General features: G+C 37.6%; 2 long non-coding RNA genes across 2 annotated transcripts in view; both read right to left on the bottom strand.

Moving 5' to 3' along the window:
- Nucleotides 1–16,594, bottom strand: part of LOC135298085 (uncharacterized) — a 50,690-nt gene that overhangs the window by 19,842 nt on the left and 14,254 nt on the right. The gene's annotated exons all lie outside the window — the stretch shown is intronic.
- Nucleotides 2,395–16,269, bottom strand: LOC135298086 (uncharacterized). Its single transcript, XR_010360057.1, has 2 exons — nt 16,204–16,269; nt 2,395–2,880 (listed from the first exon to the last, which is right to left on the bottom strand). It is a non-coding gene; the product is annotated as an uncharacterized LOC135298086 (long non-coding RNA).

Here is a 16,594-nt window from a genome sequence, read left to right as displayed (position 1 = left end):
TGTATGCATGTGAAGAAGGGGGTTGATCCTGGCTGAAAACACACTGATGAGAACATCTCTGCTGGACATATCTCCCTTTCCCTTTTCTTTTAAAGCCTCAAAGTTCATGTGTATGGGCTCTGTTTGTAGTGAAAGCTGATTTGGAAAAGCATTTCTAGACTATGCTGATCATCCAAGGTATAAATTACAAATTGAGAATAACCTTTCCTGGAATAAAGCTTTCATCAATCAAAAAAAGGAGGAAACATCCACTCATTTACAAACAGAACACAATCTATTTTTGCTTCTTTGCACCTGCTCACTTGACAATCTGTCATCAAACAGGGAAGAATACAGCTGTGATTAGGAATTAAGAGTACAGAATTCATACCATTGAAAATCCCCAATAGGCTTGTCCACTTCTAAAAAATTGCATTAATTAAGAAAAATTATGTCGATATGTCTGACACAAGATTGTGCTTGTCTGTGTCAGGTGTTCCTGTACCAAGCCCAGTGATCACTAATTTAAGTTTTCAGAACCATATAAACATGCCCACAAGCCTAGCTGCAATTACAAAATAGCAACAAAAACAGCTGCTAGAATTTCTACTCAGATCATATTTTCAAGACATAATCCCTACCCTTAGAAAAAAATGTTGGCTTAAAAAAATACCAGCACTTGAAAATAACTAAGAAGGTGATCTTTCCAAATGACTTATGGAAGAAAAGAAAAAAAGGATTAGAAAAAAAAAAGAAGTCAAGGCCAGAAGAGATGGTGAAAGATTAGAGGCCTTGGAGCATGGAAGAGGAGGCTTACAGATTCAAACTGCTGGTACTTCACAACTTCAGCTTCCTAAGGCTATTTGTGTTATTTTAGATAGATGGAAAGAAGTAATTTTTATGCTTGAATTAAAATTATTTCTAAAATATCTGCCTTTTTCCTCAACCCTGAATATGCATTTTGACCATAGAGAAAGAGCATATTCTTTAAGAAAGCTCAATGACAAACATAACAAAACAAATTAACAATAAAACAAAAATGAACCCCTAAGTAAAATAAAAATGTTTATCCAGAATGGATTCTGTGATTCATATACCCCTCTAAGCTCAATTAGCTCTCTCAAGTTGCATTCTTCAGTTACAAGATAAAATGTAGTGGAATTTATCCTTGGGAGATGAAGCCAATTTTCATCACCTCAGTTGGTGCATAGACAAAAGACAACAGGCATGAAATTGTTCATGTAATGGAAAAGTGATATTTTGATTAAAATCAGTTTTGACAGAAAGTGATGGATTATCCAAAAATAAAAAACAGAAGTGCAAAGTCATACTTATTTGTGCATTGAAACATCACAGAAGAACCACTTGGTAATCCTTCTTGATACACAAATCCTTTAATTAAAAATATAAACAAGGTTCAAATATGCTCTCAGCAAAAGTGTCCCTTTAGCTACTATTTTTATGTCTCCACTTACATTTGCATCATTCATTCCTTTACCTAGAAATATGATTTCAGAGAGAAGTAATCAGAAATGGTAGTTTTCTTGGATTTTGCCTTTTTAGAAAAAAAAGAGAACACACTTAGCTATCCTTATACAACTACTCATGTTCTGATTCTCCCTATTTAAATGGTATTCTAGGAACCAACTGGCCAGTGATCAGACAAAACCAGTTCTTAATGTGCATTTTAATAAATATTTAAATCATTAGAAGATGTAGGACAGATTTCACTGCCAAAAATCCCCTATGGAAATTGGTATCTTCTCCAAAATTAGTGCCTGAGATACTTAAAGTGGTATAGACCTCCTTATTAACTATGTTAATTGGACAATGTGCTTGTATATGTATTTACAAATAAAGCATTTACTCATAGAATCACACTGTAAAAGAGGATTGTCTCTCTATATACATATTTATACACATAATTTGTATGTATATTTACCTGCATTATATATACACATACCTGCATACATACCTTCAGACAGGGGCAGCAGAAATTCCTAATTATGTTGCATGAACATTACAGTGCACTCAAAATATAATTGTGAGTTTTCAGTGCATCATTTCAGTCCAAAAAGCTCAAAAAAAACCACATCATGAAGAGAGATAAAATTCCCCTTATGAGCAAAATGGCATTGTTTCTACAATATTAAAAATCTTTTGACAATGTGCATGCTGCATATTATCTTCTGAACAGACGTTTAATTTACCAAATGCATTTGAATAACTATTAGGAAAAAAATTAACTGCTGAATGACCAAAACATCTTTGTGACATTATATTACATGGGAAATGAGATGAAAAATTTTTTAAAAATTTTGTTTTATGAATGAAAACACTGCTGACAGTCAAAAAACCTAAATTCTTTCAGCAGCAATCAAGTAGCTGCCAGCAAAGAATACATTTTGATCAGTATGGTGTTTAACAATGTTTTTTATTATTACTTTTTAAGATATGTATCTATCTTGCCTCTTAAAAAAATCTCAAAAGGGAGGTTCTTAGAAAAATATCTTGCCCATTCTACCACTTTCCATCTCTCCCAGAGAAGATGATATATAAGGGTGAAACAAAAAAAACCCAAAACAAATAAAAAAAAACCCCAAACCAAAACAAAAACCCAAACTGCAAATGATGAAGTAAAGAACATATACCAAAGTATAAAGGAGAAAAAAAAAAAGGCAAAATATTCCCCTCAGAACTTGGTCTTTGTCAATGAAACTCAAATCAATTTTTATTAAGGTTCTTTGGGTGTTTCTATGATTAGCAGCAATGAGTTTCACTCTCCTTCCATGAATCAAATCACATCACTTTCTTGACATTGCTTGAAGACCATTTCTTACTGCAGCATTCACTGCTGGAGCATTGCATCCTCGCACACCACAAACTCAGCAAAATTTTCATCTGTAGATGAAAACAAACAAACAACAACAACAGTTTTACAGGTTGGCAGAGCAATCATCCTCTTATCAGAATTACCAGTGGTTCTACTCTAACCAAGAACATTTTTGGAAGAAGTTCATTAGCAGGCGGGTCAAATTGAACAAATGACCAAACTTCTTTCAACCTTGCATGTTATACCTTGAAGATGTCATGGAACATAGAATTTTTTTTTAATTACTATCAGTGAACATGCAGAGCCTATCCAGTCTACTGCTAGGCAGAGAGTAACCAAGAAAGCTGTGCTACTGAACCAAAGTAATATTCAGAGTTTCAACCAACAGGCAAGTGCTACTGTACATATTTGCTTGGACTTAACTCTGCAGCTGACCAGGGTCCTAAAAATGCACAAATCTCCCAGAGAACAATCATTCATTGTTGCTTTCTCAGTCCAAATGCATGCAGTCTGGGATGACAAATATATTAGTAAATAACTTTTTATGTTTAGCCTTCAATATAACCATCTGTTTCTCAATATGGGCCTTGTCAGTCTGTTTTATGGCTGAAAATATATTTGTTTGCATTTACAATGTATTAATGCCCAGGGTACTCTTGTGCGATGAATTGTATCGCTCTGAAGGGAACAAACTTTGGGAGGCAATCACAAGAAATAACCAGTTAATGAAGAACATGTCACCAAAACTAGACCTCTTCAAGACCTCTTAGATGAAAGACTAATGATTGAACAAATTAATCATACTGGCAACCATTTTATCCAACATTGTAGATGAGTAGGCAGCTATTTTAAAGAGGAAGCAGACATTAAATGAACTTGCAGACAGCCTCATTCCCTCTAATCAAAGGGCTGTTGAGGATGGTTTGAACAAACTTTTGTCCTGCAGGGAGGAGTCCCAAAGAGGGCTACAGGCTCTATGTTTCAGCTTCATAAGACAGTTGTTTTGAAGAACTCTAAGACAGTGAGCTGACAACAATGACATTTGTAGACTGATACTCTGGTATGTGTTCTTTTTCAATCCAATAACACTTGACAACCTAATTTCTTTTTTTTCAGATTGTCTCAGGATTAAAATTGATTAAATCAACTTTGTTCATTCCAAATGAAGTAGAAGTGACACTTATTGTCATGGGAAGGGATAGAGTGGTGTCTCTGAAAATCTTTTGCCTGATGACACCAATTTATTGCCGAATTGGTTCAGAGGTAGTACAGGCCTTCGGGCTTTAGAAAAAAGGGTTTGGATTCTCAAAGAACAGCACAGACTTGAACTGCTTATTTCTCATTACTGATCTGAGAGAAAAAATAATGAGCTTTCTACACTGTATTTGACCATATCACTAAAGATTGCAAGAATTGCCTTACCCTACAGTGGACAACACAGAGAGGAAGAGTGAGCACAGTCATTCCAACTATAAGCATATTTATTAATGCACACTTTGGTTCATAGGTACTTAACAAGAGCTTTCCACAGGCAACATTTTGTCTTCCAGGTTTACTGCAACCCTAGGACACAACGGTGTCATTATTTACAGGCATAGTAAGTCAGCTGAGAATTGAAAATGCATGAAACAATTTTCAGAAACAGTTATGCTTAGTAAGCTAAGTTTGCAACTGCAGACTGGTTGTTCATTCTTTTCTTCATCTTATGGATATTTAGATGAAATATGACCTCTTGAGAAAACAAGACAAAAAAATTAAAGGTGATACTTCAACCTAAACAGTGTGCCTTTCCTCATGCAGAAGCAGCAGTTCAGCATTTTCTATCAGTCATGCAGAGCTTTGCTTACAGAAACTCTGTGGCAACAATTTCACACAGTGCTTTGAAAAACCTAAAAGATAACATTGAATTCTGTACATGCAAACTTTTATTCTGTATTTACGTTATTTTTTTTCCTACAGCTACTGTGTTTCTCTCCATCTATCTGATTCACAAAGGACTTTGAAATGCCTGCCTTATAAAATCTCAAGAAGGAAAGAAACTTTTAAGCAACAAGCCAGCAACAGAATAAAATCTGAATGGAAGACACAGCTTTTCTCTTTTGCCATTTCAAAGAGTCAGAACCCCAGGCGAGGGGGCCACAGACAAAAGTCAATCCTATGAAAGGGAGATGATCCTCTTAAGATGTTATTTACTAATAAGATGACCACCTCTTCTATAGGATATCCTGTTTAACACTCAGTAAGTATTTGAAGACATGTCTTCTATGAACATATTTTATTCTGCCATGTCTAGTCAGACAATTGAATGATTAAATATGCACTTGTCCCCAAACACCTTAAAAGATCATAAAAGAGCTCCACAATATATTATCATCCAGCACCCCTGAGGCAAGAAAAATGAGGAGAATAAATATTCATTCTTCTTCTATATGTTGAAAAATGGGCTGCCACATTAAGAAAATCCTCTTTTTTTTTCCAGTAGAGACATGAGTTTTCAAGACAAACGATGAATGACTTCATTTGCTTGCTTTTCATCAGAAAAATCAAATACATTTTTGTTTGTAAAGATTTCTGAAAGTTAGTTCTAGATTTAAATGAAAAAAAACCTCAGATCATTAACAAACAAAAATGAAAGCCCTCTCCCTGTTCTCAAAAACTCTGAAGAATATAATTTTAGATTTCAGATTAAGGGTTTGGATCTTAATTAAGAACTCTAGGGAGAGGTTGCCTTCTAACAGCTACCCTGGGGAAAATGGGACAGTACTGAAGAGAGACCAATTTCCATGCATATGAAGCCAGCAGACTCCTAAGCTCCCCATTTCCTTTTTGATAAAGCTCAAGCATTCTTGCATTAACTCCCAAGCAAAAATACCCACTCTTTTCTACTTATTCTGACCTCATTAACATCCTGTCAATTGTTTAAGAGGAGATTCTTTTTCATTGTAAATTCTCTGTCAAACCATACTGCCCCTCACCCCTGCTTCCTTTTGAGGGCCTTTAATTGTGTAGACTACAGACAGTTGACAAGCATGACAACTACTTTGATTTAATGCCACAAGATTATTTATGTGCTGCCTTAATTTTGAAGAGCAAACCTGATTAAATCCAAATCCTTGAGTTCCAGGATTCAATAAATAAACTACAGAAACACCAGTGCAAAAATGGACATTTCCAGCAAATGACTGTTTTACTTAGACATTTCAAAGAAAAATGGCAATAAAAAAATGTTTGCCCATATGTAAAAAAATATGCATACACACTTTCTAGCCATAAAGCAAGATCTTCTCAAAATCTGGAACTCTGAAAAACATGTGTTCAACTTAGTCAAGAGAAAGGAAATAATTTTAGTTAAAAGAAACCTTCTGTCTGCTCTACAGCTGTGCCTAATTTATACTGCAATGATTATGCAGGTAAGGCAATTAAATTTCAAACTGAAATCACAGTATTTTGCTGTTGTTTTGACTGTAATTATATGCCTATCAGAATACAATCTCAAAAATGAGCAGTTCTTGCAGTAATTTAGGAGAGGTTGTTATTTTACAGCAGCAAGCATGAACAAACATTATTGTGAGGAGTTGGGGAGAGAAGGTTTCCTTCAGTACTAATGACTGCAGTCTTGTTTTATTTCCATAATGCTGCTTTTGAAGTGTACAAGCACTTGACTTGAAGACTGTGACCATGAAATCCCTCAACTTCCTTACTGAGTTTGAATAAAAAATAGTAGTTGCTAACTTTTTTTTTTAAGTAGTCAGTTTTGAACATCTGAGGAAGAGGCAATGTAGAGGTAAGTTTTACAGTACTTTTAGGACTCCAAAATGTTTTATGAGCACATGCAAATTATTACAGTACCACAGAGCCATGCAGACACACCTTAGAGGAAGAAATGCAATTAGTTAATACCACACTGTACACGTCAGTACATTTGCATAGGTCATGAAAAGAATTAAAATTAAAAAAAAAAAAGATAAATTATTAAAAGATAGATAATTTAACTAAAAACTGCTTGAGAAACTTGTTTACCTTGTTGACCCTTTAGACAGTGAATCAACACCTGCCCAGCAGCCCTGTTAGGAGGGTTATAAGAAGTTGGCTTCTCCAGGCATGAAGGAGTAGAACAGCCCAGAGCTGCGAGGGAGAGAACACTGATCACGCAGTCAGGGACATGAGTCCCTTCCTTGGCCGCCTTAGGACTTCCCAGGAGGCTTTCTGCCCCCAGGACTGGGAGTGACATCAGTCTCTGAGTCATCACTACACCTTGTCTGAGATCACTTACAGACTACAGGGTCACTGTAGGGGGATATGTATATATTTCCCAAAAATGAACTTTTATCTTGGTCGGACAGGGAGTGGAATAGGATGAAGCCCTCACTGCTGTTTGTGAGTGTTGAGTGTCTCTGTCTGCACTGATCTGTGTGGCTATGTTATGTTTTTGTGTAAATTCACCTGTTTGTATGTGCATCTGCCAGAGGTACATGCTCAGTCTCCCTGCTGGCTGAACCTGGAATATGGAGCTAGGGCAGCATTGCAGCATTGGCTCTATGTGCTGCTGGATACAGCAAGCTCTCCAAGGCCAAAGCCCCAGCCAGCACTGAGGAGTACTCATCAGATGCCCTAAGATTTATTTATAGAAATCTCCAAATTATTTTTGGCCAGGTCAAAAGTAAACTGTACTTCTCAGTGTGTGAGTAACACACAATCATCCTCCTTTTCCTTATTCTTCAAGTAGTTTTAAATCTGTGTTCCTATTCTCATACACTCCCCTTGCTTAGGAGGTGAAAAAATTAAGATGTAGTGAAATCTAGAAGGCAAATATCCTAAGAATGGAAATAAACTCTCCCTCTGTATCAGTCTGTAACAGGGCACAATTTTATTTTTGCACACACAGAAAACATATAAACATATATATAAACTCTCAAATAAACGTGCATATTTACACATACGTTATATGTTTCTATATAAAGAAATTAAATAAGAAGAAAAAGACAATGCCAGCTGCATATTTTCACCACAGACAAGTTTTCAAGTTTTGGATCAAGGACAGTTTGTTTTAAGAAAGCAAGCCCACCACTGAGAACAAAACAAAGAAAATGAGCATAAACTATATTCTATTTTCAGTTGCTTAGTAAAATTATATTTTTTCAGTCTGAAAAGAGTTTCAGTATGTCAGGCCAGATAATCTCCCAGCATGATGTGACCTTCCTTCAGGCTGGTCACTCAAGTGAAGTCACAAAGTTTCTAGGGCACTTCATTTTAACTGCAGTGGTTTGAGGCTATTTTAGACTCATATTAGCAGCTCTCTGATACGGGTTGCATAAGCACTTCCCATCATGTGGGTCTCTTGAGTTTTCTCTAAGTCAAAGTTGCATGTATATGTGTAAGGACAATCAAACATGCTCATCCGAGAATCACAGCAAATCAGTAAAATAGAGAAAAGCAAGTGTAAGGGACTTGTATGTGAGCACCCAGGTATTACTTCAGTGAAACAAAGTCTGTTTTCTGAAGTTAAGGTGGAATCTTGCTTGGATTCCAACTGAAATAGAGATATAAGAGAGACCCTGATCTTTCAGTCAGGATCCAATGGCCATCACTGGAAATTGCGACCCACTACACCTAGAGAAACATGTAGCAGAGTCAATGCACCTGACCTGCTTGCATGTTTACTTCACTGTCAGTGGAACATCAACACAAGCAAATCATGTAAATCCTTTCCACATATGCATTTGCTCAGCTACAAGTGGACCTTCTCTTAGATGTTTAATATCTGTAATTTGTGAGAGGGACAGGGACTTCTCAAAAACTGAACACATCCATGCATTATTTTCTGCCTCTGAGAATGAAAGTTTCTCATCCTCACAGTCTAACCATGATGACAAATGCTGAGATTTAAAATAAGCAGTAAGTAAAACTAGCTAATACCAATTAAATGAATGGCCTCCATCATTTTTTAAGGCAGACTTGTTTTTGTCAGAAGGAATTCAAATAAACTGAGCACTATTTAAAAGGCAAACAAAGGAGTTGAGCCTGAACTAGAGCACAGGGAAGAAATGAGGCATGTCATTCCCATTATGTTCAGCATACACAAACAAGGAGAGTACTTGCTTTGTTTTTTTAGCAAATCCTCTCAGATTCCTTTACTTGTATACGCTGTACAGACTTAGCTATATTTACATTTACTTTCTCTCTTGTCCTTCCATGAAATATTCCAATTGACCTTAACCCTGTCTTTTACATATAAAGGTCTGAACAAGGCCTATAAATTTATATGATTAATAATCATATACAATGTAATAATAATCTAATACATATAAATCCACCTGCAAGACAGTTCCTTATTTTCAACACAACTTGCACTTGTCTAATAAGCCAATTGTGTTTTGGTTTTTTTTAAATCTCTTCATCTTCCTACTATCCTACCTTCCCACAGTACCTATAGATATATTGCAACATCATTTCAGTAGGTACCCATAGAGATTATCAAGAACACAGTCAGAAATTGTTTAACTTTAAAAAACAAGAAATTTTTCTTTCAGATGGAGCCTTTGATCAAAGTTAGCACTTAATTAGGACAGCTTGGTGTACTAGGGAGAAGGTATCTTCAGCTAGTTGTACACACCTGCCAGAGGAACAGTAGCTGCTTCCAAATGATATCACTCTTTGGCCTTGCAGAGGAAGGGCCAAGTGATTTCCATTACCAAAATATTTCTGTTGATAACAGAAATTAAAAACAACATGAGCAGCTTTTCAGGGTCCAGGCTGAATAGATAAGACTGGCAGCTAGAAGGCATACATAAAGACAAAAATGCAAGCCCACTATATTTCATTACAGTTCTATTCTGATTTGACAATTCTTTAGAAGAAATATTTATGGGAGTTCACAGGACCATTTGTACTGCAACATTTTCAAAGCTAGAGATACACACAAAAGATTTTGCAGACAACAAGTGCTGAATCCACCTTCTGAATGACTGAACACTGCTCAGAAGCAATTTTTCCCTTTATTTCAAACTGACTGCCTGGTACATTTGAGCGCCTTCTTTTCAATCCACTGCTGTAAAAGAGGCCAAAGAGTCAGGAAAGGAAGGGCAGAGTTCTTGCTGTGCACTCACAGCAGAAGATTTCTCCTCTATCTTTCACAGGAAGAGGAGTCAGTGACACAACCTTATTGAATGGGCCAGGTAGGATGTGGTTCCATTGCTCTCAGCAACACCACTATAGCGTTCATCTGCATTGGTTTTGCTGTACATATATTGCTTTTTGCTCTATCCTGTCTCATTACAGGGAATCACAGTTCAGCAACGCAAGGAGCTGCTTATTATCTTCAGGAGGAATTGGCAGAAACTGGTTGATAGAGCTGGTTGTATCACTTACACATTTGTTCAGCTACACAATGCTGCTCAGACAGAATTAGATGAAACACAAAGTAGGCCTCGGCCGACCTGACATTCCTCAGTGTTTTATGAATAGCAGAAAGATCTCTGTTAGTGATTTTCTGGAGCTGGACCAAATGGAAAGGAAGAAAAAAACTTTTTGGTTCCTAGCAGATCCCAGCCTAATTCTAATATGGTTTTCTGTCTCCTAACAGACTTTCCATATGTCATTTGTTAGAGTTTGGAATAATAATGGATACCAGACTCCTACAAGAATAGGTCCCCAGATGAATGAAAGAATTGAAGTCTCCGGACAAATATAAAGATATTCTATTCCTAATTTTCCCAACACTACCATTTGGGATATTTCTGTACCAAAAAGCTCCCAAGATACCTACCTACTTATTATTGCCTTTTTCAATTTTTTTCCCCTCTATTTTGACAGATCTTCATCTTCCATTTCTTATGTTCGCATTACTTGAGTTCCTTCCTTTTCCCAGGAAAATCACTGAAAAGGAAGGTAAGCCACCTAAAACTGCAAACCAATCCTGCCTTTATATGCTGTCATTAACTATTCATAACTTGGCTCCCAATGTGGCAGGAACTGCCTGTTCTTTTTCCATAATTCAGGATTATGCACACTGTCTCACAGTGAGGAAAAGGATCATTTCAACTCAAAACCATATGTTTCTGGCTATGTATGTCTCTCTCTAAGTATAGGTTATTGTTTGCACTTTGAGTCATAATCCTTCAAATATCTTGGAGAATACATCAGAATAATTATATTATTTACAGGTATTTACAAGCAGCTGGCAGCAAATAATATTAAAACACATAGCTGTGAGGTAAGTCCAGCATGTTCCTCTCTGGGTTTTGAGGAAAAAAAAAAAAAAGTCCAGTATCCAGTGACAAAATAAATGTGAGGATTTTCTGAACATAACTATTTGGTGCTTGTTTGAAGTGGGGTGATGAACAGGTAGACAGAGAATACAATACCACAATTTAGTTGGAAGGAACTGTGAAAACCACCTAGTCCAACATAATTCTAAAATCTATAAAGTCAATCTATCTACCTCAAAATGAACAATAGAAATGTATTTCCTTTACTAAAAAAAACCCCCAAAAAACAGCAAATCAAACAAACAAAACCCCAAAACCCTAAAACTGGTAAAAAGCAGAGTCAATTAAAAAATGTCACTTGTTCTCACCTTTAACTGACTCCCACTAAACTGACATCTGAGTTGTTCATACTCTTTTCCTGTTGTTGCCCTTTATTTTGGTTATTGCTCCTATTTTCCTTTACATAGAATCTGACACAGGTCTGTGTTTTGGATTTGTGATGAAAACGCTTGGTAATTTGGTGCTTTAGTTATTACTGAGCAGTGCACACACAAAGTGAAGACCTTCTCTGCCTCTCACCCCACCCCATCACCACAACATGTGTGTAGATCCTGATGTGTAGACTCTCTCTGCATCCACCACCTATTCCATTTAAGATCACAGAATGATTTGGGCTGGCAAGGACTTTAAAGATCTCCCAGTTCCCATCCCTTCACCACCAGCAGAGACACCTTCCATGAGACCAGGCTGCTCAGAGCCCCATCCAACCTGGCCTTGAACACTCTCAGGGGTATCCCCACCTCTGAAAACCAAATGTGTAGCATTAAATATCATCACAAGCTTAAAACTTGGCACACCTTCAGCGTTAACAGTGTCATGTCATAATGATGTTGATGATATCCTGTGGACTCTTCTCTCCTGAGAAAAGCTTATATCTAGGGGCCTGTCATTCTCAGTGCAGTGGTAAATATCACTTGTACATACAATTTTTAGAAGTGATTTGTGGCTGTGTGCTTGAAAATACAAATGGTATCTTGGACAAGTCATTTTGCCACTCTGTACCCCAGCACCCATACACAGGAGAAAGTGGTCCAATCTCAAAATTAACGGGGACTCTGCCTCAGTCTTCATTTGCCAAGCCTACCCTTAAAACACAGATCTACTTCCCAAAGCATAGCCCAAAGACCCTATGAATATGTGTTAGCTAAAATATGTATAAATTACAAAACCAGATAAAACTTACATGACCCCACAGGGGGAAAAAAAAAGAACAAACCACTGAAGCATAAATAATGTAGGGTTTGCTGGCTGCTCCTCTCATTTGTAAGTGTACCAGCAGCCAGAACACTGCTGTGTACAGGGCATCGGGTTTCCTCTCTGATCCTGGGGTAAAACTCAGATATTTTTTTTTTATTTTTTTTTTCCCCTAGCAAGATGTTGGGTTAGGGAAACAGGGTTACTCAAGCTGCCAGCCTCAAGGACAAGAAGTTAAACAAGAGCATAAATGTCACTCTACAGGGATCCTGTATGTTTTCCAAGTTGGAATTAAAACTGAAAGGCTGTAGGAAGCAGACCCCCATCAAGACCAAAGATTAAAATATAATCACTCCCATACGTGCTCCAAGTATAATATTGCAGTAATGGTCTGGCATGACTTACCTCTAAAATGAGATTTCTCAATTAGTGAAATAGCCTTTCCTGGCAAGCAAAGGATTACTGTATGCTTTCAGAAGCTTCTTAATATGAGCAAAATCATACATTATCAAAGTAAATTCTTTATTCATTATCTCCAAACTGAAAATTTCCTCACAGTGCAGCTTTCCAGAGGATTATATGACAGATTATGCAACAGCACTACACTGCTTCAGAATTGTGTCAGACCAGCAGCTTGTGAATGAGCTTAAGTTATTGCCAGACAAGGGACAACAGCCACAATCTGAAACACAGGAAGTTTTCAGGAAACACAAGGACAAACTTACTATAGCATGTGGGTGACAGTGCACTGGAACAGGCTGCACAGAGAGGCTGTGGAGCCTCCTTCTCTGGAGGTATTCAAGACCTGACAGGATGCAAACACATGCAGCCTGCTCCAGGTGAACTGCTTTAGCAGGCAGCTGGATTAGATGATCTCCAGAGGTGCTTTCTGACCCCAAACATTCTGTGAACACTGAAATCCTTCACAGATGCCAACACTTACCTGCAGCCAAAAATCAAGAAATCACATCTCCGTGGGATGTGTAATTTCACCAATAATGAGCTTTTCCCACACTGAAAGTAAGTCTTCCTGACCTCCTTCACCCTTACCCCTAGTCTCCAAAAACTGACATACTCAAGTTTCCTCACCTACTCTGAAGTTCTCTCATAAAGATCAACTCCCATTATCTGGTAATGATTTGCATCACCTTTTTGTGAAAAGGCTCTCTTTGCTCACCCTTCATTTCCATTTTCTTTCTTGCTTCCTTCTAATGAAGTCCTCTCTATGTTCAATGTCAGCCCATTCACATCCTCTGAATTCCCCTCACACATCTCTTTCTGCTCCCTTAATTCCTCACAGCATATTTTTTGTGACTTTTCATCATGAATATTTCAGCAGATTTTTTGTCTGTGTTAGTGTGTGATGCATTAGCTGAACTATTCCATTTTCATTCGTTTATTGTTTACCATACCATTCTTCTCCTATGTTTTATAGAGAAATCTTTGCCTTTTCCAGCCTCCTTGTACATTGCACTCATAATACAAGAGCAGAGGCCAGAGAGACTGTCACATTAATTTCTTTTCATACCATTTTCCATTTTACCAGGAAACCCTTCACCATACCAGCAATACAACAAAAACAACCTGATTTTACTCATGTATTATTTAAAACTTGAGGCGATATATCACAAAATAATGCAGGATGGAAATGTATAAGTGGGTCCTCATAGACTCCTAGGGCAAAGCTGACTAAGCTTCAGCAAATGAAATAGAAAACACTAAAGCTGTTTTGCTGCTGGCCCCTGTGGATAGCAGCAGTTCCTCTGTGCAAATTCACTGCCTTGGTACTGGAGTTACTCTGTGCAGCACAAGCTCCAGTCCTGCTGGTGCAGGTGTTGTAGTTCATAGATGGCAAACACTCCTTCCTCATTTCCTCAGCCACTTGCTCATCTGGTTCCATGTCTACTTCTGTGCTTTCTTGCTTGATACAACTGAAATTCCCCCACTTAAGAAAATCTAACAGCTGCAATTCAGAAAGCAGGCTCACCTCAAGGAAGCAGAACTGTAAGCAGGTATTCATTCCAATTTTACCATCACCCTTAGTGTGCTCATCTTCTCCTTTTTTTTTTTTTCTCACAAGGAAGGAAAAATATCCCCATTTTCACAATGTTTTTATTTCTGTTACCATAATAAATTTACCAGAAGAGTAAATATTGTATTGATGGATTTGAAAGTAGCTGATTATTATGATCTGCTTTTGCAAAAAAAATAAAAAGGTGACATCTTTCAAATATGAATAAAAATCCATTGGTGAAGGGAAGGTAGGAAAGGAATGGTTCTGCACTTCCAGCTTTCACAGGATAATAGAAAAAAGGATTATATAACCTCAATGCTACACTTGACCCAATTGCCTCAGTCAAAATGCCCCGGCTTCTTAATTGGCATTCACACATGGTCACCCCACTGACTGCAAGGCAAAAGGTCAGGGATATTTCTATAGAGGCTCAACTATTGAGCTCAATTACTCTGATCCCAGGAGGTTCCTGAGGAACAGGATGAGTCAATAAGTTAATGGAGCCTGAATACCAGCATCCTGCTGTGTGTGTGCTGGACAGAGGTGCAGAGTGTAACAGTGGTCAGGGCAAAACAAAAGTGATAACTGTGGGTAAAGGGCTGATTTCTTCCTGTTTCAGTACCAGAATGAGCTCATCATCTTTCTCATCAGCACTTGCTGCTGTGCAAGTGGCAAAGAGGCCAAACAACATGTTCTTTAATCCAGAGCCAGTTTCCATTGGTCAAATGTGAACAAAAATCAAAATCTTCCTTAAACTAACACCTGCTGCTGATATAAAATGTAGGTATTTACATTTAAAAAAAAAAAAAGCTTAACAGGACCTTCCTTGGTTTGTTTTTGTTTCTAGTAGAGGAACGAGGAAGTCAATGTAATTCAAAGATCAAGTGAAGGCTTTCCTACTATCTATTTTGTAGGTGGGACACTGGAACAGGACACTGAAGCTTCTTGCCCATGATAAAATACTACTGATATCAGATTCTTCAGCATTACCACTGTTTTTCCACCCTCCAAGTCAACATATGGCCTGAGGAGGAAATCCCACAATGATTTGCCACTGAAAAGGGGAGAGGATCTTCTTCACCATGAATTTTTATGTCTCTTACATTATGCAGGTTGTCCAGATGGCTTGTCAGCAGCACTTTGCTTCATCTCCTTTGCAATTAGAAATCCTGAGAGCTGTAAGTCTGACAGACCACAGATATTTCACAAGAATCAATTTATCTTAGAAAGCTCACACTGCTTTTGTGTTCAGAGATCTCTCAGCTGAAATCACTATTTTTGAAAGCTTGATAATAAACCATGAATACCATATTTCTATTAGAAGTCAGAAAGCAAAAGTCAAGAGAACTGCTGTCTTATAAACTCCTGGCAACAAGTGTGACTTTTTCTATTTTTATGTTTTATCTATTCCCTTTTCTTCCTCCCCTCACATAATCCCTGCTAACAAATTCCAGGTTAATTAACTGCACATGCTTCCTTATTGATATGTAAGAATTATTTACCTGGCATCCCATCAGTAGAGAACAGAAGAGGAAAATTCACCAATTCGCCTCTCAGAAGAAAAAAATGTGCTGAAAAATATATTTATACTACCTGTAGAGTAAGACGATTGCAGTAGTGGGGCTAAACCTCTTGACAGTTTATCTTAAAATGCTCAAACTCTTGTTAACAAGGGAGTTCATACTGCTGCAGAAACACTAAACTAATGTAAGAAAAACCTTTTGTCTTCAAAAGGCTTACAGATACATAGCCAGAGCCAATATATTTGTCACCTAAACCACAGAAGTTTTAAGGTTGAATGAGACCACCTAAACCACAGAAGTTTTAAGGTTGAATGAGACCTCCAGTTCTAACCCTTGCTCAGACAAACACTATCTAGAATGTCACTGTACAATATTCATTCAGGGTTTGAATACCTTCAGGGATGGAGACTCCTTAACCTATCTTGGAAACTTGTCCTAGAGTCAGATCCCTGCAATCACTGTAAAAAAAAAAAAAATGTATTTCAATTTGAATCTACTGGCTCTTTGGCTGAGTACTGATGAGAAGAATTTGCATTCATCTTCTTTACTACCCCCATCAGGTATTTATACACACTGATCAGATCACCCTGAACCTTCCCTTTCCAGACTTCACACCTGCTCTCTCAGCTGCTCCTGGTACATCAGACAATCCAAGCCCTTAAACATCCTCACAATGTGTTGCTGGGTTCATTCCACCACATCTGGCTCTCTGATGCTGTGAGAACTGGACCCAGCACACCATAACTGAGGAGGGGAAAGGATCACTGCCCTCAACCTGCTGGTG

The sequence above is a fragment of the Passer domesticus genome, chromosome 3 (assembly GCF_036417665.1).
Source record: "Passer domesticus isolate bPasDom1 chromosome 3, bPasDom1.hap1, whole genome shotgun sequence".
In the NCBI taxonomy this organism is placed as follows: Eukaryota; Metazoa; Chordata; class Aves; order Passeriformes; family Passeridae; genus Passer; species Passer domesticus.
The sequence above is the reverse complement of the archived record's forward strand: the minus strand, read 5'-3'. Positions and strand labels throughout refer to the sequence as shown.